This window comes from Malurus melanocephalus, unplaced genomic scaffold, assembly GCF_030028575.1.
Source record: "Malurus melanocephalus ecotype Western Australia unplaced genomic scaffold, MMel_1.1 scaffold_96, whole genome shotgun sequence".
NCBI classification, from domain to species: Eukaryota; Metazoa; Chordata; class Aves; order Passeriformes; family Maluridae; genus Malurus; species Malurus melanocephalus.
In genome coordinates this window covers 1862068-1886804 of record NW_026623328.1, presented here as the reverse complement: position 1 = coordinate 1886804, position 24737 = coordinate 1862068, and the positions used below count along the sequence as shown (strand labels likewise).

General features: G+C 50.6%; 1 protein-coding gene across 1 annotated transcript in view; it reads left to right on the top strand.

The window, feature by feature from the left end:
* Positions 1-20689: 20689 nt before the first annotated feature.
* Positions 20690-24737, top strand: part of LINGO1 (leucine rich repeat and Ig domain containing 1) — a 100466-nt gene continuing 96418 nt past the window's right edge. Inside the window, exon 1 of the mRNA XM_057368728.1 lies at positions 20690-20737. The gene's annotated coding sequence lies outside the window, so the exon portion shown is untranslated. The remainder of the gene's footprint in view (positions 20738-24737) is intronic.

The window sequence follows — 24737 nt, the reverse complement described above, 5'->3', positions numbered from 1 at the left end:
GGGGTCCCAGGCTGGTGCTCCCCACGGCACCTCCCTACTGCAGGAGCACAACCACTCGGTACCAAGCACAGCAGGATGCAGGGGATGGCAATTCCTCCTCCTCCGCCTCCTCAGTCAGGGCTGTGGGTGCCAAACCGCATCTCTCCATCTGCCAGCCCTGCCTTGTTGGCAACCTCAGTCCCCCTTCCTCCACACYCCATCTCCCTCTGGAAAACCAGCAGTAACTCTTAGTCAGTGCTGTCTCATGCATCATTACTTTGGAAATCCCAGGCAGGAGAGTGCTCRCCCATGGTCCTGTGTGGCCGGTGCCATCCTCTGCAGCCATCGCTGCCCTGGYACTGCTCACTGAGAGAGTGTTCCTCACCACTCTGGGATGATCCCAGCATCTCACCCGTGCTTTTTATAGCCTGTGCTTCCCAGTAGGCTCACCAGCTGACCTGGATACGGCCACGCTGTATTTGGGCTGAGCATCCCTGCTCCCTCCTCATGCTGGGATGGGCGATTTGTCAGCGCTCATTGGCACCCCAGGTTGCTCCTGCAAAGACAGAAGCATCCGTCATCTTGCTCTTGCRTCGAGCATTTCCAGTCCAGCCTGGGTAATAGGGATGGCTGCGAGCACACACCTCCGGATCTCTGCTCCACGGGGAACCCTTYTCTTCAGCAGGTGCTTTTTCTCCCAGATGCTGTTCTGCAGAGAGGAAACAGGGACAAATTAGCATCCCCAGAATTTCTGGCTCTCCCCACTCCTTGCCTGCCTGCCTCCCCTCCCTTTTTTTTTCAGAAGAGATTCAGGTCATGCCTGGAATTAGGGCTCCCTGAACTGCAGTGAAAGAGCATTTAAACTGCTTACCATCGATTAGATGGAGTAGTTGGGGTTTGGTTTGTCCCCCACCCCTGCCCTCAGCTTTGCATGGGTGTTCCCAGCACATCACTCCCTTCAAGGCCTTTGCCATCATGGGCTGCTATTCCCTGCACAGGTGGGTCTGGGGGCCCTGGGGACTGCACCCTGCTTTGCACSCCGCTAGCAGCCAGCTGCTCTCGACACAGAGCCCTTGCAGGAAGGCATTTTATTTAGCCGGCTTCGTTTATCGCGGTGCTCCGGCTGGGATTAGACACAGATAAGACGATCAATAAATCCTCCTCTTGGCTGAGATGTGCCGTGAATTTTTTGGGGAAGAGTAGGGAAAGGAGGGCACCCATTCAAAGGCAGCAAGACTGGCTGGAGGTGAGGGAGGGGACAGCCAATAGTTCGAGAAGGTGGCACAGAGGGGACCCCGCCGTGATCCCGCTGCCAGTCTGTAAGAAGACATCCGTATGTGGTGGAGGAGAAAAGAAACCCCGCGCTGCCGCTGCGGCTGGTGTGACTGTGCTGCCCGAGAAAGTAGGTCAGGCTGTGCTGCAGAGCCCGGCACAAGCCCCCAGCACAGCGGGACACCCACCTCTCCCCAGATCCCCCCTCGGCTCTCTGCTCACAGCTCTGCACAGCCAACCCCGCGCTAAAGGCAGCCGCTGTGGGGCTGGGTTGGCATCACCCCTCACCCTGCTGTCTGGGCGGCTCTTTGGTCCTGCTGTGGTGGCTCCAGGTCAGGGTGGCAGAGGGGCATCTGTGCGAGAGGAGAGGCAGAGCTGGAGAGAGGACAGAGTGGGAGGGAGGGCGTGCCGTGCTGCATCTCCCCTGCCTGCATCCCTCAGCTGCCCTCCTGTCTCCAGGGAGGATTKGGCTGCAGGAGGGATGTAGGATGCAACCCCAGCATGAGAAGGGAGCAGCCGTTTCTCCATTTCCACAGAATTTTGGGGTYTCCCGCTAGCTGGGGGTGGGCAAARCTCAGGGACAYGCCCTTCCCCCATCCCCCCTCCTCCTTTATGGGACTGTTTTCTGCATTGTCAGGGAGATTTGGGAAGGAATTAAAAAATGGTTAAAGGCAGAGGGTAATGCCTAGATCTGCAGGAATTTTCAGTGCTCTCAAATCCTCCCTCAGAAGAGAAGGGGTAACAGGACTGGATGAATGATGGGGGTCCCATGGATAGGGATCAGGCAGGACTGAAGGATGTCCTGGCTTGACTCAGGAGGATGGCTCAGTCGATCATCAGTTCAAGGAAGGTTTCCTGGCATCTGGGGAGAGGGGAAGATTCAGATGTGATTTCAGGATGGAGGTGTTCCAAATGCAAATCCAGAATGTCTCCCTGGCACAACACTTAGCTGTAGCTATAGGAACCCACGGGGAGATGGAGATGGAAGGAAACTTTGGAATTGCCTTTGCCACTGGACACAGCTGGGCTGTTGCTCCCAGACACTTCATGGCAAGGGATGCTGTAGGCCAGGATCACAGCCACAGGAGCATGGCTTGCTGCAGGTGGGAGCCTGGGACTGCCAGGCTTATGGAGGTGACAGCCACATGCTGACATGGCTCTGGTGACACCAGTGCCATGACCCAGATGTGGGTAGGGACACTGTGTCCTCCAGCAAGGACCTGACTGATCCGAGAGGGCTGGTGGTGAAGACGCAGTGAGCCGAGCGAGGAATAAATTGAGTGTGTACATCACAGGCAGGTCTGGGCTTTATTGATTTTCAATGAAAGGCTGTGTCATGAATTTTTCTTTCCCACTGTATTTGCTGCAAAGTTGCATCTCGTCTCCAAGCATTAAGCACTAACTAGAGAGCTCATTTTTCGCCCCCCAGGAGATGCCCCAGGGGGAGGCAGGTTTGCACATGGTCTTTTTAAGCGTGTGATGGATGCAGCARCTTTACTAATCCAACACCAGAAGAGAAAGCCGGTATTAGCAGCAGAAAGTGTTATGTCCAGCAGTTCAACTGACTTACTGCTAAGGGGATGTGTGTGTGATGCTTCTTATTTGATGGGCTGCTCCACGATCTGTATGGGAATGGTGTCCTGCTGTCCCCAAGAGGGACAGGGCATCATCTAAGTGTTGTCATGGCTTTTGCTGGTTTGCCTTTCCTCTCAGYGCCAGGAGGACTCTCTAAGAGAGGGAACATGGTCCCGATGGCAAAACCCTTTTGGAAGGTCCTGTTGCATCCCGCTTTTAAACCGGTGTTCAGAATTTGGAGCATTTCTTTAATCTTGAAGGCATTGCTTTTAAACATTAAAGAACATTTGGTAATGAGCATAGCATGAAATGTTTTAGGAGACATTTCTCCCTATCTTCAGAAACTCTTACAGATCTTCTTTGCTTCCTGATGAATGTGTTGAGAATCTGCAGGAAAGCATTGAAACCAGCTGAGGGTTTTAGAAACAGATAACCAATGGGGAAAGCTGGAAAGGCTTASGATGGGTTTATCTGGAAAAGATGTAGCAGAGAGGATGAGTTTGGCTAGAAAAGAGGTGATGGAGAGATGTTTTACCAGGTTTTAGGTAGCTCTGTGCAGTGAGATGTGCAGCCACAGCAGCTTGTGTCCTCACAGGGAGAGTCTGGGAAGCCTTGCAGGGTTGGGGATTTGTTTGGAAATGCCCTGGAAGGGTTAACTCTGGTGCCTGGATGTAACTGGATGCACTGAAGCTGAAGTGGAGCAGTATGCAAATCTATCCACTTTCATAAACTGCTTAATTAGGCGAATGTTAATGAGACGTTAATTACTGTTGTGCCGGCGAATCCCACGGAACGGAGATTATGTTTCTCTTCAAACATCCAGTCTTAATTATAACTTGTGCTTAATTCCACTGTCTTGCTTGGGACGGAGCTGGGTAGGGAGGACGAGCGCCAGCTCCCATGGCTGCCCGCCCACAGAGCACCTCCCATCCTTGCCCATGCCGTGGTGGTGGCTCTGGGAGTGCGGGATGGAACCCTGGGGACAGCGAGGGTGGCTTGGGGACAGTGGCTGTGAATCCTTCACTTGCAGCTATCTCCTTGTACTCAGGTCCAGCCTGGCAGCAAATCCTCCAGTTGCCTGTTGTGAGCAGACTGGAGCAGGAAGTCTCATGTCATGTGTAAAAGCTCCCAAAAGTTTTTCCTTTGTGGGCTTAAAAAGCYTTCAGGAAGTCCTTGTTGGTGCCCTTGTGCTCCAGGGATGCCACATTGCTCTGCTCCAGATGTTCCTGCCCCAAACTGGACAGATGAGGGTAGGGAATGTGAACATACAGCATGTACCTTGTCCCCTACTTCCTTACTTTCTGCTTCTACCTGCCTTGGCCTTCCCAGAAGGACTGCAAAAGCATTCTTTCGTGAGTTCCGGTTCCTGTATGCGTTTTYGTGGCAAATTGCCAAAGGTCTGATTTCCACAGTGTTTGGCACCATGTGAATATTTTTAAAGTATGGCTTCCGCTTGGAGATCAGCAAGAGATCACAGCAATGATGAGCAGAGAAATCGCCTCCCATTTCCAAATTGAACACCTATTATTATTATTATTATTATTATTATTATTACTATTTTGCATGGCTTTCATTAAAGTTCAGGATAATAGAATGCCTTCAAATGAGGTATTAGCCAGCCCTGGAATCTGCATCCTCAGGGGTTTTTAGCTGGTTTTCCTCTGTGCTTTGCTGGTGGATGCCCTGGGCTAACCACRAGGTTCCCTGGTTCGCTGCAGATTGCTGTCAGCTGGTGGCGGAGAGGACAGCATCTTAAGGCTGAAACACGACGTTTGGGCTCCATCGGAGCTTTTTTGGTACCCTTGGGGAAGATTTCTTCCAGTGGTCAGGCTCTTTATCCCCAAGGAGGGGTTTGCTTCGCCACTGCTGGTGGTGGCAGAGCCCATGGGCTGCCTGCGCCGCTCCTCCTGGCAGGAGCTCCACATCCTTCATGTCCCCAGTAAACAGCAAATCACACACACCGTGGCATCTGCATGCTCAGAGCTCGTCGCCAGAAACCTGCAGCCGAGAGCATGACAATCCTGATCCCGGGCTCTCTCTGATGGCCGGCAGTGTCTGGGGAAGTTGCTCCGGGGTCRGAGTCACTTTGGATTTCCTCTGCAGAAAGCGTGTTGTCCCCCGAGCGATGGTTCTCCGCATTGGCTGTTTTCAATTACAAAGGGTGTCAGTTTAGGTTTCGTTTCCTGTGTTTTTTTCTTCTCTTCCCTCTGTTCTGAGTCCGCTGTTTGATTTCCAGACAGGTTTGATATTTCCTCTCCCAGCACGCCGGCAAGCCCTGGGGAGGTTTGTGGGCGGCTCCTTTGATCGCMGGCAATGTCCCTCTGAGAGGGATGGGMTGGGCTGGGCTGGAGGACAGCAGCTGGCAGGATGGGGGCTGCACCCATGGGGGTGGCACCACCAGGGCTCCTTCCAAAATCATCTGAACGTGATTTTTTTAATCTCTTAAAAAGCTTTTCTACCAGAAGAAATGTGTCCAGCAACCAGGGAGCGTTGCCTTTTTTCTTCTCCTCTGCATTCTGCATCTCTCGGTGTCGAAGCCTCTGTTAATTAATTAAGAATTAATTCCTTGCAATTCCTTTAATTTTTAAAAATGGCAGGATCTAGCCACGTAGCCCCTCGCGGAGCTGCCTGCTGCTCCCTCCTCCCCTCTTGCRAAGCAAATCTCGAACAAACAGAGCCCTGCTGCACAATCAACAGCTGCGTGGGAGGCAGAGCCGGTGCTTTGCATACGATTCCAACCAAATGCAGCGTGTTTGGGAAACGGGGGACACCAAAGTCAACTCGAGGGGGACCGAGAGAGGTTATCGCCTGTGTTGAGCCCCCATTGCTAAGACGTGTGTCCGTGGCTCCTTGCTGCTTTTAAGAGCAAAAAAAAAAATACCACGAGCAGGAGCAGGTGCTCCAGTGCAGCGCCCCTGGGTGCCCGCACCCAGGATGGGTACCCAAGGGGAGCATCACAGGCGAGGAGCAGGCAGGAGAGGAGAAGCTTTCACTCAGTGTTCTGCCTACAGCCGCTCGTCGCTTCCAATTGCCAAGCYCAGTACCTGCTGGCTTCAAAATAAAATAAAAGGAGGATAGAGGAGAAAGGAAGGTTTGGCTAAACGTCTAAATTAGCCTTATTGTGCTGGGAGCTGAACTGGGCGTGGGGTAAATCTATTCCCAGAGCACACTGAGTCTTTGCTGAGTGAGATGTTGAGGGATAAATGACTGTTTTTCACACATTATCATGGCCCGACAGCCATGAGGCAGACAGAGGCGGTGCAAAGGTGATAAATGAGAAAGTTTGAGTTAACGAAGTGTAGTTGCCTCTCATTAGGGGGAAAGGAGTTCCCTTTACCGCCAGCYCTTGGGTTTGTGCAGCTGGGATTGCTCTTGCCCTTCATTTTGCTTTTTTTAATGCCTGGTAATTTGTTTCTTATTTACCTTYGCTTGCCACGTTGATGGCATGACACGTGGGGCTCTCTCACTAGCACTGAGTGTGTGCATGGGATGTTGATAGGAAGAGAGATGCTCCTGGGGACATCAAGGCAGGGACATGTGCAGAAGGGGCTGCTCAAGGCTATGGGAGCAAATTCCTGGCCCTCCAGGCAAGGCAGAGGGAAGAAGTGTCTCCCCGGCAATCAGCCAGAGTCGAGAAAGCAGGTCTTCAGCAGGAACCTGCAATATTAAATAGTCTTTTAATGAAAAATACATCTGCTGTTGAGCCGCCTCGCAGCCCGAGATGCGGGCATGCTTTTAGGTTCTGCGATAGTTGCTGCAGGACCTTTTATTTTACAATATTTGAAACAAAACTGAAATCTATTTTTAATCCTTTTCCTTTCCCTCTTTCAGTGTTCTCTCGTCATTCAGCCTTCGTGCAAAAGCTCCATCAGAATTTGGGAGGGGCCAAACTGAATGCTCAGTTTAGAGCAGGAGGACAACACATCCCAGCACGGTCCCTCTGCCCAGTGACCCTGACTGAAGCTGTCCTGCTCAGTTGCAAAGACAGGCAGAGCTGTGCCTGGCTGCCGTTTAGTAGCATTCGCTTTTCAAGGAGGGGGGATTTTTTTTTTTTTTACTGCCCGATTTGGGGCAGACCATGCAGGATCTCCTCAGCCTGATTTCAGACTGTTTTACTGCAATCCTGCCCGGAGGCAGGGGTAAAGGCTGGGTCACAATAGTCTGCTCTTTGCCAGTTCTTTTCACGCTGGGATTTTTTAGCAATTCCCTGAGAAACCAGCCATTGCAAAGCCCATCCTGCTGAGGAGGAGCAGAAGGAGCTGGRGGGTCAGCTGAGGTCCTGTTCAGGGTATTTGCTGCCAAATACCTGCTGATAGTACATTTTAAGATCCCAAGCAGTGCAGTTTGTGTGTCTGGCCCTGCCAGYGCCCAGCTCCATCTCCRGGAGCTGCCTTGCCTTTCCTGCYACCCCCTGCCTGCAGCCACAGAGGCCTCGTTTATCTACAGCAATGAGCAACTTTAGAAAAATAACACTAAAGAAAAGGTATGTGAGAAACATCTGTGAAATAATAACAAGATCCTGGGGATGGAGCTGCTTTCATCTGGGAGCTCTTTGCGAACTGCAGGTTGTTCCTGTCCCTTGTTAGAGAGGGAGCTGGGCAGCAATGCCCRCTCAGATCTTCCTTCCCTTTCAAGATCCCCCATGGCATCCCACAGACTGGCRAGCCTGGGCCCTGCTGGCACATTCTTCCTGCTGCCCGCTGCTGAACTSGTTTTTAATCCCTCTAATCAGCCCCACATCCAAGCCCAGTGGTGGGGGAAAGCTGGGTTCATCCAAGGCTGTTGTGCCTCCCTACCATCTTATATCCTGAGTGAGCAAGGGCTGAGAGCTATGGAGTGTGGAACCCCCATGTCTGGCCTAGCTTTGTAAGRTTGAGCTGCCAGCTTTGCAGCCAATCTCCTCCCAACCAGGGCAGATGCTGCTTTACMCTTGTGCCAGGTCTGGTCCAGACCCTTGGGGAACACCCAAGCAGTGCAAGTGCTGGCAGGCACTCTGTGCCTTTCCAGCTGGCTGGAAAATGTCCACCAAAACTTCATTKCCTGGGAAAAATCTGTTTTGGCCAAGCTAAACCACTTGTGGGACTCGGTGTTGAAACTTGGAGAGGCTTTTGATGCTCCCACATTGGTGCAGAGGAGTGTGGACTCTCAGGGCTGGACTAGAGACAGCTGCCCCCATGAACAGCCCTGTGAACAGCCCTAGAGCAGGGTARAATATAAAGGGACCCCACAGGACCCCAGTGCTGGGGAGCAGGAAGGAGCAAGGGGGGCTCAGGATTGCACATCCTGAAAAGCCCAGTTACACACAGGAAAGCCTGGTGCTGTCCATGCCTTGGGCAGAGCTGGTGTTTCCACATGAAGCCTGTGCTGCTCTGCCCTGCTCCGCTGCCTGCCTGGCTGTTAATGTGTGGTTATTTGCACATGGCTTGTGAGGGCTTTCAGCGTGGTCCCTGGTTGGACTTTTCCTATAATAAAATAATTTGCTGCTCTGGAAAGACGTGCTTCTGTGAGCGAGGATTAAGGTGTATTTCAGTGTTTGCCTCTTGGTCTGTGGCATGCAGGGATGTGTTGGTAAAAGGTGCTGCATCTGATTTTGAGGCTCAATAGTTGAAATGTYTCATATTGAGCTCAGGAGAGGAGGGATTTCTGCAGATTGCTGGAGCTAAAAGGTGGGGTTATGGGGGTGGAGCTGTCAGGCCCAGGTTACATCCACAAGGTGGRCTGGGGGTCTTGCAGGTTTGTTGTCACCTTGGAAATGAAAGGASTGGTGCACTTTTGAGCCTCCAAGAGCATGTTTGGACACCAGTGAAACATCCATAGCGTGATTTAAGGTGTGGATGCACACATTTACACTGTGGTACCAGGATGTGACCCAAGGCCTCCAGTGGGGGGGATGCAGGAGGCCAGAAGCAGAGTGCTTTAAGGCAAATGAAGATGCCCTAGATGATTAGATTTGCAAGCAGCATCCCTGTGTGCTGAAAACAGGGAGATTATGAAGTTCACACGAAGCCCTTGGAGACCTCTGGAGCGGGAGTGATCTGCGTGTCACACCGTGCTATTATTGGAAAGGGTGGCTTCACTGCCTATCATCTGGCTTTGCTGAGTTAGCTCCGTGGACCATCGCCAAACACAAAGCATCTTCTCCTTGGCCGTTGCCAACCCACCTTCTTGGAGTGGGTGATGATTTGTTTGTTCCTCAGCTCAGCTGGAAAAAATTAGTGTCCTTGTGGGAGGGTGGTAAGAGAGAGCATTGCAGGGTGGCATCTCCTGAGGAAAGAAGCAGATTGCCACGCTCGGGTGTTCATCTGGGGCAATGCTCAGTGTCCCACTGCCATCTCAAGGTGCTCCTGTTGGGCTCCTGCAGACTGTGTTGGGGAGGGGGGCAGCACTGCCTGTCTGGTTTGGTCAACTCACCCCCTCCAGGCTCCTGAGGGAGCTGCACACAGTGGAAGAGCCCCCCATCATCACTCTTGGGGGGTGTGAGGATGTTCTTGCTTGGCCTGAACCCACTCAGAGCAGCCAGGCTCTCCTCAGTGTGCTGCCACTTCCCCCAGGCTCAGCCCAACCCGGCTTTCCTGGTGCCGCTGTGGCACAGGATGAGGTGTAGTTCCCTTCTTGGCTTCTGGCGCTGTCAAGGCGAGGAGCGCTTGTCAYGCTCCTGATTGGGATGGGAAGCATCCTTTGGGCTTGGCACTGTATCCATACATCCCTGCAGAGCTGTTCTGCTCAGGGGGTGGCTCCCCAGGGCTCCAACAGCAGCTGTGTTGGCAATGCCTGTGGCTGCCAGCCTTCTCACTGCTGCTGATCCAGCCGTGGATTCCCCTCCGTGCCACCACTAAYGTAAATCCCCAAGTCCCTTCCATGTCAGATGCAAACATGAAGTGGTTGCTTTGCAATGAATTAGGTTGTTWGGGGCTTTTTAAAGTAAAAAARCTGGAAAGCATCCCTTTGGCRCCAGAACCGCTGCCCAAAGAAGAGRAGCAGGAAGGAGGGGGAAGGTGGTGTGCAGGGAAAGAGGAGATATCAAATGGGACAAGGGATGTGGGAGGGAAAGGCTGTCCTGGCTGCCTCCCTTAGCAGTGAGCACCCTCCCCTTCTGCCAGCAGCCCCACCACTGCCAAGCTGAGAGGAGATTTACATTAGAGGTGCACTGCTTCTGGGGCTGCCAGGTGCCCCACTGCCTTTCCCTGGCAGGAGAGCCGTGGAGCAACTGGAATTCTGATTCCCTGGGGACCTGTGAGGGCAGCATCACTCCAGGTGAAGGATTAAATCCATTACAGAGAAGCACTTGGGGGAAAGCCCTGGCCACGATGCACAYGGACGCTGATGCATTAAAACCATTTCCGGCAGAGATCTTCCACACGGCGGGCAGGGAGAGGGGCCAGGCACAAACCCATCCCCCGAGCTGCTCCAGCACTAATGGCTTGCCTTGCCAGCAAGCCGGAGCAGCCTGGCCACCAGCCTGGTGCTTRCTGAAGAAAGAAACCCTCAAGCCCTCACCCAAAACCCTTCTGAGGCCGGAKGTGTTTGGGACCCTTCCCCTTGCTGTGCCCCTGGGTCCTGTGGGGCCAAGCAGATTTTCAAACCTGAGTTGKTTTTTCCAGCTGTTTCAGTTCTAGCAATAAGCGTTGCACAAATCAAAAAAAAAAAAAAATCCATTTAGAGCATTCCCAGTCAGCTCTAACCACAAATGGTATCTGGGTCCCTGGAAGGTCGCGTTTCCTCGCTGCGCTCCGGTGCCCAGCTGGGATGGCTGCCTGCACACGAGGTACAGGCAGGTGCAGGCAGGCGTGCTGTGCCACTTTCTTCCTAGGTGTTGCCTAACAACTGACAGGATGCAGAGAGCCTTAGAAAATTTCCCAAATTAGTAGCCTTTTCCCAGAATGGGTTCTGGAGTAGAAGCAATCAGCCATTCTGATTTGCTTTGAAAAATATGTATTTTCAGTCTTCATGTATTTTTTCCCTTCTCTTCCCTTCCATCTTGCATCCCCACACACTTCCTTTCATTCCCCTCCTTCCTTCTCCTTTTCATGAGCTATTTTCAAATGCCAGGAAGGGCGAGATCTGAGGGGAGGAGGAGTAACTGAAAGAAAAAAAAAAAGGGTGGTAAAATTATTTCACACATTTATGGAAAAAAAAAAAAAGGTGTGGGTGTGGGGAAAGAGAACAGCTCYAGTTCCCAGAAGACAAAAAGCAACTTCATTCATTTCCCAATGTAATTTTATCAGGTAGGAATGCTTGGTTACATTTCTGCAGCCCTACAGTCTTCAGTGATGGTCTTGAGGTCTCCAGGTTGTCCCTCCTGCTGTGCTGCCCTGACCKGGCACAGGTTTGGTGTTGGGGCTTTGGTACTGGGAAACTGGGATAGGAGGATCCTAAGTGGGGGGAAAAGGAAGGATGAGCTTCTGGAAAACATGGCTTTGATTAAGCCAGATTTGGCCCTGGGAAGGGAAGGGGAGATGTTGCAAATATCACCAGCTTCACAGGAAGCATTTCTTCGCACTAGGACAGTATGYTGGATGATTTCCCGTGTTTAATAAATAGGATTAAGCCCAGCAACAACAGCACTTGCTGGGAATGAGGAGTTCGGGTTGTGATAAACTTTTTAGATGGCAAAATCTCCTTATGCTCAATTGCTTTTTTATCTCACTGGGAAAACTGTAAATAACTGGTTTGGCTTGTCCAGCCATTCTTGAAACATGATTTGTTTGTCTTACTGGCCCTCTGACTCTCAGCCACTGGAAAAGGGAAATTACCCAAATCCCCAAGGAAGCTTTTCTGAGTAGCTCACTGCTGTGATGCTGAAGGACCAATGCTCTGATTGTTCCACACTGAAGTCCTGTCGCTTTCATACTATGGAGCTTTGGAGAAGGCCCTGGTCAGGAGGAATTTGGAGATCCAGTAGCAGGCATTAGTCTGCCCATCTCCCCATGGGTGAGCCTGGGATCTTGGGGCAGGCTGGCATTTCACACCTTGGCGAGGGTGACATTTTCTCTGCAGCTTTTCCATGTTCGAAAGCTGGCATTTCACCCCAAGAGGAAGCTGGTATTTATAAGGCAGGGCACTGGCATTTCATTCATTGTTACCATCCAGTGATTCAGACAAGGTCTCTTAGCCAGAAAGGTCAACTGGGTCTCTGCTGTTCTTTGCTGCTTTTCTTTATTTTTCCTTTTTTTTTTTTTTTTTCTCCCTAAGGGAAAGAGGGAAAAACAAAGCCAAGCCACATGCCAGAACTGCTGATTGCCATTTTTCTTGCCTTGAAAATTAAGGTTTGCTAAGCTACATAAAAAGCTTGGACTTTCCAAAGTCCATCTTGTGAGRGTGTCTTTGGAAAGGTCCTTAATTTGCTTTGAGTTTCAAAACCCAGAGCTTGGTGCTGGGGTGGCATGGGAGGGTGGCAGCAGTGTTTGCCTTAGTGCTGTGCCAGTGCTCACCATTGCTCCAGTTACACTGCATCATCATCTTTCTTGGAGCTGAAGCCCCTGTAACCCCCAATATGTCCCAAAGACCCTAAAACTGCATCTTTTTGGCCAAACACCAGGTTTTGTCCCCAGGGTTGAGGAGCAGGATGGGAAAATCAAGGGTAGGACCCTGCTATGACTATGGGGCTCTTGTTGGACTGGGGCAATCTAGACACGGCCAGGGCCTGGAAAACATAAATAAAATCAATAAGAAGCTGTTAAATTGTGCCTGAACCTCGCAAGGAACAGCGTGGGGAGTGCTGGCTGCAGAGATGTATCTGCTGCCACTCTGCGGGCTGTGGCACATTCATTAAGCATCTTTAAGATGGATACACCCCCCAGTTCACCTCCTGCAAAAGCCTGGGAATTTATTTCCTCCTGAACCGTGCCATCAATCACCAGTGACAGCCCCGCCTCGGCAGCGCGCAGCTCAGCCGCGGAACAGCCGGAGAGCATCGGGCTGGCTGCCCTGGCACGCTGGCAGGGGAGGGGGCTGCATCGGACCCTCACGCCCTTGCTGTGAACAGGGGGATCCCATTCCCTTGCTCTCAGCACAGCCACTGGAAGAAAGGCTGTCTCACACCACAAATGCCTTCATGCACCTTTTCTGTGCTGTTCAAGACCCCAGTTCCTGCAGCTGTTCCCTGCTTTCCKTGGCGATCCCACACTGCCTGCATCCATCTCTAATCCCCACGGGCTGATGACTCTGAGAGGAGCTGATGGTCCCACCTCTCCTCGCTGTGATCCTGGCCCCTTCCTCAGCACCCTGTCTTCGCTTCCAGCCCTGCATTTGATGCTTGCTGGGTGGATGCTGGGAGCTCCTGGGGCCCTGCTTTGTGCCCGTAAATGTGAGAGCCTGAAGTCTTGGCAGAAAAATTTTGCCGTGCCTGACTTGATGCTTGTAGCTTTTATCGGAGCAGCYAGACAGGAGCAGGACAAATGCAGCRATCCGGGGCAGCACGGGGGATGCCGACTGATGTCTGAGCTGCTCTGCTTCCCCTCCCTTCTCCGCCTGCTCTGTTAGTGATGCTCTGGACTGGAAAGATGTGACAGGTCCACTCAGCAGGAGGAAAGACCAGCTGGAGGGGGCTGAGTGACCCTCCTGCCCTGCACCCAGCACCCTGTGCCCAGCCCTGCCTGGACCTTGCTGCTGCCCCTTTCCTTCCTGGCACTGACATTTCACCCTCCAGTGCCTTCAGCTGTCAGTCAAACTGCACATTACTTCAATTTATGCAGAGGCCTTGGTTTTGCTTCTTCCTGCAATTTCTTCTGATGCTTTTAAATTTTTCCCCCCTATCAGCCAGGAACCTACAGATTATCCCATAAGAGCAGAATAAAGATTTGTCAACCTTTCTTACATGCTCCTTGAGATGAAAATAACTTTCTGAACCCTTATAACGCTTTATTTTCTGCTGCTTCTTCTACTCTGAGTATAATTTGACTGACTAAAGGATCCTGAAGCTAAGGGGGGGAAAAAAAAAAGATAAAATAGACTAATAATAATAATGGTAAAAACTGYTCCTGAAAGGCTGATAAGGGCCTGGAGATCCATACACCGGCACTGCCTGCCAGGGCAGGTGTGAGCCTGGCTTTTGTTCCCCAGCTCCATAAACCAGTGCAGGGAGTGGGGACAGCCGATCTCTGCAAAAATGGGATGTTTTTCAAGAGAAGAAAGGTATTGTGTCCCCTGTGATATGGAAATGAGCGGGAGGTAAGGGCAGGGAGAGAGGATTTCTGATGGTAATGAGGTTTTACACYGGCTTTCTTGCCTTGCCTCCATCCCTCTCTTTCAACTGTAGGATGGGGTTTCAAAGGCTGTTGTATTCTTTTCCTTGGATTATTTGTCATGTTTTTTTTTTAACCTTGCCTGTTGTGGTTTTTAAAGATAAAAGGTGGGAGCTGCAATGAAGAGGAATTTTGTGAGGGCTTCGAGATGCTGCAAGGGTTATGGTTACTGATGTGAGGATGCTGTGAGCTCTCATAGGTAGGTCAAATTGGCTTGGGAATGGCTGGAGAGGAACATGYCCTGCTGGCTGGAGCAAAGGCTGGTGCCAAAGCTGAGACCATGGTGGCTGTGCCAGCCCCAAGCACTGTGTCACAGCTCTGTACCACTGGTGGAAACCCACCCCTCCCCAGCTGTATTCCACTTGTAACTCTTGGATGTTGCCTGTGTGCATCCTTATGGCCCCTCTCTTTCCCTTGACATAGCTGAAGGCTGCGTATCCCTTTTGCTCCTAACTTAGCTGCTGCAATATTCCCCATGACTGTCCAGCAGTTGGGCCTTATTTTAGTCCARGTTTAGATTCAGCCTTCAGCCACTAACTTGGGTCCAGCATTTATCTGCTGCCTTGAGGAATGCTCTGTATTCCAAATCCCTTCCTCATATAGAAGGGCAGTGCCGGTGTGTGAATCTCCAGGCCCTTATCAGCCTTTCAGGAACAGTTTTTACCATTATTATTATTAGTCTATTTTATCTTTTTTTTTTTTCCCCCTTAGCTTCAAGATCCTTTAGTCAGTCAAATTATACTCAGAGTAGAAGAAGCAGCAGGGACTCTTGATGGAAAGCACTGGGCCCAAACTGCTATGCAGTTTCTGGTAGAAAACTAAGATTTGGGCTGAGTTCAATTTGTTGAGTAGAACATGCTCTTTGCTGAAAAGRTGAACTTTTTCTTCTGCAAAGCCAGTGCTCTGAGCCCATGTTGCTCTCAGGGGAACAAGGTGGGGAGTGGACAACTCAAGCTGAGGGGAATGAGAAGGGATCTGAAGCTATTCCTGGGCAGTGGCAGGGCTGTTGTTGGCTCTGTTTTGCCCCTGAATTCCTGCATGGTGGCAGTGCAGTGAGAGTCTCGCCAGGGAGGGCAGCCGGGCTGAGCTCCACTGTCAGTGCTTTTCATTTGCTGTTGATGTGAAGAAGTTCACTGGACCTGTCAGGGGAGCTGCCTGCCCTCCCTGCTCTGCAGTGAAGGACCACTGAAATGTGGCTGCTTGCAGAAAATGCTGATTCAAATGAGCTCTGCCAGACTGCTGCGGGTCAGGAGGGCTCCCAGGTCAAATCCACTCTTCAGGCAGGAGCTGCAAGCAAAGATGCCTCATGGTGAGCTTCACTGGTATTTATTCCGGATCTCCCTTTTTAGACAAAGCCCTTGAGCTGCATTGGTGTTGCTCCCCCCCTGCCCAGCAGACATTGCTGCTCAGCTGTTTGGTTTTATCCCTTCCTAATTTTACAAGAAGTGACAGTAAATCCATCCCATATGCACAGGACCTTGTGGGGTGTTTAAACAGTCATTCACATCCAGATGTGGTGATGGCTTTGGGGTGTCTCCTGGCAATGTGGGTTGGTGCTGGATATTTTATAATGTAGAAGTTAACATTCAGAGTCAGTAACTGATATTCAGTGCACAAGAGCAGGAGAGCATTTGGCCATGAGCTGTGTTGTGTGGGGCAGTGCCATCACCCACGGGTGTCAGGARGGTGCCCAAGGGGTGTCAGGGGTGTCTCCTATCAGACCTTTCTGCAGACACTGCCATTGAAAGGCTCCCAAGCACAGCCAAGGGTACCTACAAAGCTTGTCTCCACATCCAAAAAGACCATTAGCCTGGGAGGAGGAGGCAGGGGGGAGGAAGGGGATGTGGCAGAGGAAGATAAGACTGTGGAGCGAAGGATTTGTGAGAAGTTAATGGCCGTTGAATTGGCATTATGCCCCAGCAGGTTCTCATTTCCTGGACTGTATGCTGGCTCCTCCCCACCCCAGAGCAGGGAGGGAGTGGGATGCACCCACAGCTGGGGGCTGTGCCCCAGCACATCATGGCCARGGAGTGCAGGGAGCCAGAGTTTGTAGCCCTGGGACCTCACGCACACAGCGGGTGGCAAAAGGGATAAAGCAGAGGAAAATGAGGTTGCTTCACTGCTGCCCTGTGGGTGATGCTGAGGGAGATGCTCCATTTTAAATCAAATCCAGATCAAAGTGGAGATGGCTCCTCTGCTGCTTGGGGATGCATAAGGCTGTGTCTGAGCTCATAACATGAGGGCAGCTTTTACTACTCAAAGCCATCTCCTTGCTCTGCTTCCCTTCTCAGTGCTCTCACAGCAACCCCAGTATTTGCTCTGCTTCATATTCCATTGGCTCGGAAGAGCTGGAGAGAGATTGCCATGGCTTCCCCTCTGGGCAGGAGGGGTGGTGGGGCTTGTGCCTGCTCTGAGCTGGGAAGGATGCTGGCTCTGTAGGAGAGTTATTTTTAGACACAGCTTCTAGCTGTGGGACAGGCTATTCCCCCCATGAGCTGAACCTGCACCCCAAGGGCAAGTCCCCAGTGAGGAGCCAGGGTGCAGGAGGGCTGGGGGCTGGCAGCACGGTCCAGCCCCGTGGGAAGCACTGCAGCTTCCCCCTCAGTGAGGCAGGGGGAGGCCATTGGCTCAGCCAAAGCAGAAATGTTCCAGTGTTGTTACTGGCTTTCTGGCTCAGGGATAACAGCTCTTCTCCTGTGCCTCCCGAGCACTCTCAGCAGCAGCACTGTGACCCTTAACTCCTTCCCGTGTCCCCCGTGTCCTGGACATGCCACACTGGGAGGGCTCAGCACTCCAGGAATGTGACAGCAGTGCTTGGCATAGGGTCAGGAGCATCCTTGATGTGGCATGCTGGGTTTGGCAACCACTGGTGTGGGGTCAGCTCTGGAGATGTGGCTGCAGGTGCTTTGGCCCTGGCATCTGTGTTCACCCTCCTTCATAYCCCTGACACAGAGCTCAGAGCTGCCTGGGACAGGTCTGAGAGCAGCAGGGGGATGTGSTGGGATGGTCACCCAGCAGGCCAGATCCTGCTTGGTCCAGCAGTTTCTGCAAGACTTTTTCCCTGCTTGCATTCCCTTGCTCAGGCCTGGATGGATGAAATGGACTTTACAGCCCCAAATCCCTTAATCTCCAGTATACTTAGCAGTATTAGCCAGACTACAGAAGTCATATATACAGTAATTGCACTCAGTGGAGGACACTCTCACAATTTCATGCTGGAAGGAAACGTGTTACTCATTTTCTCCTGTCTCCCACCCATCTATGCAGAAGTACATTGGAGTCATGATAGGGATGTGTTAAACATGCAGAGAAATGTCATAGCTGAGATACAGCCTGCTCTCCTGGYAATTAACCCAGGCAGCCTTGCAGAAGCTGTGCAGGGTGAAATCTGMTCAAAGTGGGGCCTAAAGCTTCAGCATCTTAGCTACTAATGCTAAGCAAGTTATGCTAAGCAATTAATATCCTTTCCTTCTTTACAGCCCTCCCTTTGTTTTTATTAAGCATCCCTGCTAATACATTTAGCAAAGCTTGCAAAGCCTTTCAAAAATCATGATCAGCTTCCATAATCTTATATACAGAATGATCACAAGCACCAGACCTAATAGACTCAAAGCTAGTACGATTACCACTGGGTGGAGCMGGAGGTTATAAATTCCTGTGGCTGTAGGTGACCACCCAGGGGAGTTTCCCACCAGTGGCGTTTTTCATCTCTTTTTCCTCTTTCAAACATGCACTCTATTTTGTCCATCTTATGGTGGACAGTGATTATAGTTTTTTCCATCAATTTATATATATTTTAATAGTTGATGTAAGTCATCATGTTGTGATAATTCTTTACCAGCATTAAGATTAATTTCAGTAGAAGTAGGTAACAAGTCTTTAACTAGYGTATAATTAGACTGTAACAACTGGTGGGACGTAACAGGAGCTGTATAATTAAAATCATACCCTGTAATTCCAGTAAAGTTACGAATGCAAATATTCAAATGATTACTTGTATCTACAATAATATCACCTACTAATATAAAACCACAAAGGGTCCTTAGGAAAGCATATCTTTTTCCAATATATGTAAGTGCAGTTGCAGGGATCTCATCAGCGTGCATTTCAAAATGACAAACATTTGCTCAGTGTCGAGACATGTCTTGGGGTTTAATGGTGTTAGTTTTACAGTTGAATCCTTGTTGTTCCCATATACTGTTGGCCACATGTGTCCACTTTGTGGTGTCCATACTTTATGTTCTATGGGAAAGAGGATGACTGTATTGTGATTTAGTGCAACAACTGGGTATATGGTGTATACTGAGGCATTATATTATTAAGACAGGAATTGTGACTTTATGGTTAATGGGATCATAATGGGCCAAATACCACCAGGACTGAAATTCTCTTTCAGTTGTGTTGTCCCAAGCTGCTTTACAAACCTCTGTGGGTAAGGTGCCCTCTTYGCCTACCCTGATAATTGCTGCCACTGTGGAGTGCACACACTTGAGTGTGAATACAGCTAAAAGCTGGTGAAAGATTGCCCTGGACCATTCCAAGTGCCTCTACAATCAGCTGGTGGTCTCCCTCATTAATTTTCTCTCACTGAGGCAATATATCAGATAAGAGCCATTGATTAGTCCCCAATGCTAATAGAGAGGATCGCAATGGGTGTTCTAATTTGCTTAAATCACTTGTTGTTGCACTTAGTTTATTTAGGAGCACTTCAACAATCTCTACCCTTTAGGATTCCCAATGCTGTCCCTGTAGTACCAGTTGCATCCCTCTTTGCTTTGAAGGGGGATGAGCAGAGAAAGTGTAATCAGTCCTGGGTCAGCACTTCACAAGTGATGTTAATTGTATACTATTACTTTTTAAACTATTATCTGTCATCATGCAACAACTGCTATTAAGTGTTGAGCAGCAATGGGTATTATCGAGGCAACGAGACCAGTCCTGCTTACCTCTGGCCAGGCTAAATTACAGACCTTATCTGATGGACACCAGAAAGCAAGAGCCTTCCTGTCAGGTGTTTCAGGAATTGGGAACCTTGTTCCTATATAATCTAGGAGAACTGTTGTCCCTTTGGATTTGTTAACTTTCCACTAATCCGGATCATCCATCATTTTTATCCTTAGCTATGCTGTAGCAGTAACAGAGTCAATAATACCAAGAGTACTGAGATGTCCCATTCATTCTTAGCTGATGTGAGAGTTTTTCCAGGAGTCAGTCATTTGTCAGTTGCCTGACTASTTACCACCTGCTTGATGGGAGAATGGTGCATCCATCTTTCTTTTCCTAAACTTTTAACAGCAAAATAGGAACACAGTAAGATAGTATATGGAGCTTTCCACTTAGATTCCAGTTTGTATTTTCGTGAGAASATGTTAATTAAAATGTCCTCTCCAGGTTGTATGTCATGGACCTGTATTTCCAGAGGTGTGGGCTGATACCATTGAGCRTATTTCTCTTAATTTCAACCCCCTCCTGCATAGATATGATGTACTGGGTTGACCACTCATCAGATGAGACCAGTAGGTGTCTAAACTGGGTACTACCTCCTGTAATAAGCMCTGTGTCAATCTTTTTTGGTTGGAAAAGCTTCTACCAGCCTGGTAACTGATATATTATCACTAACAAGTGTATTCACTGCTGCTCCATCAGCCAAGACATTTCCTTCCCTAATTTCTATAGTGGCCTTGGTACATGGCTGGACAATGAATTACAGCCATTTTTTTTGGGTAGCTGGAGCTGATTCCAGCACTTGTGTATTTCTTCACCACTTGATACTTTTTTCCCCAATGATGTGAAAAATCCTCGTTCTTTTCATAGCTTTGCCTTTGTGAGGCACACCCTGAGAGCATACCGAGAGTTTTTTGGCTCGTTTCTCTTTTCTCAGTTGTTCTGTACGTGTCAGGGCTACCAGCTCTCCCTGTCCTTGCTGGCAGTGTGCTGTAGTTACGCTAAGCAATTAATAYCCTTTATTTCTTCACAAGGTGAGGAGCCAGTCCCTCATCTTTACAGCTGGGTGTTTGTATGTCCCACGCCTGGTGCTGCTCCTGTTTGCAGAGCCGATAACTGATGGCAGAGAAGACTTTACTGTCTGAGGAATACTTATGCAAACAAGCACAATGGCTTAATAGGGAACACCCAGAGGAATCTCCAAAGAAAGCGCCGTAAATTCCCCTTCCCCTGGATTTATGGGGAGATTTTTCACAGATATTTATGGTTTCCCAGGTGCGTTGTTGTGMCTCCTTAGCACAGATTTGCATGGCGTGCTCCAGGAGCTGATGAGAGTGGAACATTGATGGGGCAGCCTTGTGTTCATGGCAGGATGGGGGTGGGAAAAGGCTCCTTAATTCCTGGTTAATTCCTACTGTGTGTGGCAGCTCATAGCTCTGCCAGCACCCGCCGAGCACCCGGATGGTGAGTGGGGCTAAGTGGATTTGGTGGCCCTGATCCAGTGAGATGGTCCTGGTGCAGTGCAAGGGTAGGTCACCTGCCACAGCCCTGTGTGAGCGTGCTGCCCCATCAACCCTGCATTCCTGGGCCACACCAACACTCCCCTGCCACCCTCCTGAAACACCCACTACTGTCCACAGCCAGCCTTCTGAACCACAACTCTCTTTCTCCTCCTTTCCAGGTYCCTTGCCTCGCCAGCAGGTCCTTGTAGGATTTCAGCTCTGGTAAGTGCAGTTGTGTTTTCTCCTCGCTGAGTCCATGCCASTTGTGAAAGTGTTGTGTAGGGTCGGAGGGGCAGTGGGGCTGGGCACCACCACTGCTCCCCAAGCAGGTGGAAAAACCTGAGTTGCCTCTGTTAAGGAGCCAGCTCCTGCAGCACTTCATCCCAGAATTATTTCCCCACTGTGTGATTATAAATTGAGATATGTCTATCAGTGCCCTTCCATAAACCACAAAGGAAAACTGTGGGGACCTTCAATCCTTCCTGGGTAAACTCTGTTGGATGGAACTGAAAAACTCAGTGATTGGTGTGATGTTTGTAATAAAAGATGGGAGGGCTCTGCTACTGTGTGGGTCTCAGGGGACCTTTGGAACAATAAGAAGGTGAAGTGATGGGTGGAAGGAGAGTAGAACCTGCCTGTGGACTTTTGCAGAGGAGCCAGGCTTAGAGGAGCATTTAGGACCTGGAAGAAATGTGAATATCAGAGGCTGCAGGCTAGTGTTGTCACCTGTAACCTTTCCAGGAATGTGCTCCTCTCAGGCCACCTGCTCTGTCACCAGCCACCCAGCTGACTTTCTCCTAGGGGACCAGTGGGAAGAAGGATAACATTTCTGGTCTTTCTCAGGCTCAAGTTCCTGTGCCATCCAGTGTTTGATGTTTTCACACTTCTAAAGTGCCCATGGGTTTCCTAATCTTACCTTTAACCCAGCAGAAAGGGTCCTGGTTCTGTGCTGGGATAAATCAGCAGGACTGTCTTGCAATCAGCATGGCTGCCATGTATGGTGTCATCCTCACCTTTGTCTTCTTGACATGTTCTCTTAAAAAAGTACCTATTTTCAAAAAAAAACAGCCTCTTTCTTTGATGCTATCTGTTGGTTTGATAATTAAGTCCCATGGAAGGCATTGACATCAGCTATGTGCTCAAGGATTTGCCACCAATGTCCCATGTTGCATGGCCCTGTTGAACTTGAGRGTTTTTCTTTAGCAGCAAATGGTTCACTAGTCAGGGCTAAAATTGAAGGGAAGGTTGTCATGGTGATCTCAGGGTTTTGGGTGCTGCTGACAGAGCTGTTCTGGAATGGGGACACCACTGTGTGGGGCGTGGCAATGGGCAAACCAAGGTTGTGGATGCCGGTGCCTTCAGGACTGCCCTGATGTCTTCTCCTTGCGCATCCATCCATCTGGAGGGCATTGGGCATGGTGTCAGCTCATCCCAAAAGCTGTTCCTCACTCCAAAACCGTGCAGAGACTCTTGATCTGTGCTGCTTTGCTTGTGACCGTGGCAGTCTCTGCTGGGAGCAGCTCAGGCCCCTGGGAGAGCTGTGCTGTGTTGAGGAAGAAGCACTGCCATACCCTGGCAGGTGGAAAAACTCCAGCCAATGGGCAGATGAACCAATCAAGTGATTTTTCTGTGTCAGGGCTGTGTTCCACTGGGAAGTGAACATACAGCTCTGTCTGCCAAGGCAATTCCTGCAGGAGCAGCTCAGGCCATGCCTCTTCCAGCAGCAAAAAGCAAGTGCCTGTAGATGCAGAGTGGGGACAGGCAAGACAGGACCCATTGGTCCTCAGAAAAGGGAAGGAAGTGGAAAATGGCCTGGAGAAGGGGGCAGTGGGGGAAATAGTGTCCGTGGTGGTAGAATTGCCTCTCCTGACACACCGTAATYGGCTCATGTGTTCTCCCCAATCCTCTTAGAAAACCTCCCATTGCACATCTTTCCCCAGACATGGCCATGTGTGTTAACAGAGATAAAAGCTCCCTTCCCACACCAGCTCTTCTTCCCCAGCATGCTTAATCATGAGCCAACGTGGCAAAGACCGTTCCTGGGGATGCCCTGGGCTTGGCTCCTCATTCTCCCTCCCTGCCTCCTGTCTTTTGTCTCAGCTCCCACCCTGCCCCACACCCCGGGGCTCTCCGCACACCCCTGCAGCCCGCACAGCCATCACGTGCCTCTGATAAATGAGCTTCATCTGCACCCAAAATTAATCACATTGTCATGCTGGCAGAGGATGAGGCAGCTGCGCCGGAATGCCTGAATCCCTGGCTAATTTATCACAGGGGCTGGATGCAGAGCTGCTCCGCAGCTCCTGCCGCATGGGGACATGCTCCGGAGAGGCGGATGGTGACAAGGAGCTGGGAGCAAATGCTCGTGGGGACACATTCTYCTCCTCCCCAGAGCTCAGCCACTGATTTTCAACCAGAGAAGCTGGTGGGAGATTGTCTGCACCCAGGAGGGCCAATGCTGCTGGTGACAGCCTGGCTCCTCCGAGCCACCTTGGACCCAGGAGGTGATGTGTCATCCTGCACTGGAGCATGCTCAGGAACCCAGAGCAGAAGACTAATGAGGGAAATGAATATGAGGGAATTATTCCAGGATTTCCAAAGCCATGGTCTTTGTGAACAGTGGAAACAGGAGGCGCCCAGCCAGGCTGATGTGTCTTGTTCACTTTGTTGCTCCAGTGTTGCTTATTAGAAGCAAAGTGTTCATCGGCTGTGTGCCCACAGTGCCCATGCTGCCTGTGACAGGCTGGGATCAGCRTGGAGAACCAGCTCCAGGGCCAAGGGCTCCCAGCTGGGCCAGTTCCTGGTACAGGACATCTGCCATGGGGGCCAGTTGTGGTGTTTGCTGCTGGTCTTGTGCCTCTTTCTGGGACCCACATCATCCTGGCTTGCTTGTGGCTGCCAGCTGCTCCTCTCTATTTCAATGTGTGCTTGCTGGGCAGACTCTCTTCTCCTAAGTCAATCTCTAGGACAGACGTGGGTTTCTCCAATGTATTCACTCTCACTTGTCTTGTGGTAATTAATTACTAATTCCAGACCAGACTCAGCTCTGGAGTGCTCGTTAACTAATTGGATGCCTTCCAGCAAATCCCAGCAGTCCCTCCACGATGGGAAAGTCACGCGTTCCTTGTCTGCTTCCTGATTGCTTTGTCCCCCTGTAGTCGATGGGAGCACCTTGGAAGACATCCGCTGGGGCTGCTCTCCTGGAGCTGGCAGGGGGCTGCTGACAACACAGCAGGTGCTYCCTTGGGGCTGCAAAATCATGGACAGCAAAGCAGTGCCCCACACAGTGACTGAGGGCATCCTTCGCTCTACTCCCAGCTGCTGGAACAGGCTGGAAACCTGCTCTGCCCACTGGTCTCTGAGGGTTCACACCAACTCTCTCTGCAGATGTTGTCAGATGTGGGTTTTTTCCTCACAGTCTGGCAGAAATCCTGGAAAACCGTTGTCTTTTGCAGTTTGAAGCTCTGCGTTGCTCATGCTTTGCTGTCATGGGGAGAACTGGTCCCATGTTTTTAGAGAAAAGAAGCTTTCATCAATAAAATTGAGCTGCTGGTGCTCCCAGCAGCTTGTCCAGACAAAACAGTGAATGGGTTTTGTTAAAACTTTAAATCTTGACTTACAGAAGCATGGACTCCCTTCGATCAGCCATAAGCTGGTRTTCAGATAAACATGGTGTTTGGAGGAGAGAAAAAGTGTTTTGGTCTCGTGTGCCTGTGAGGGCCCTGTGGGGTCTCTGGCCACTGGGCACCAGCAGTCATGGGCAGCTGAGCAGGAGAGAGTGGAAGCATCTCTGAGCCTCCTCCTCAGACCCTGCAATCTGCTGGGACAACCAGGGGGCTTTCCTCCCTCCTTACCTGCATGCTTCAGAGTGGGTTTTGGGGCTGTGCTGTGCTTGTGACTGTGTTTCCAAGCTCCTGGGAGAGGCAGATGTGTGCATRGCTGTGAGCAGACATGTCTGACCTGATGCTCATCCTTATTTCAGCTCCCCCGGGGCCTGTGGGGGATGATGCAGCCTTCAGTCAGCACACAGGAAGAATTACTGCTCTCTTGGCTCAGYTGCATGTTCAGAAGGAGCCTCTGCCACAGAGGCAAGGGTTCCCAGGGGTGACACCCTGAACCCTGGTGGCATGGTGATGGGTCSCAGTGGTCAGCATTGCTCAGCCTTGTTGAGGCTGCCTACTTCACCAGGCTGCCATATTCTTTTCATACGCTCTTATTTTTT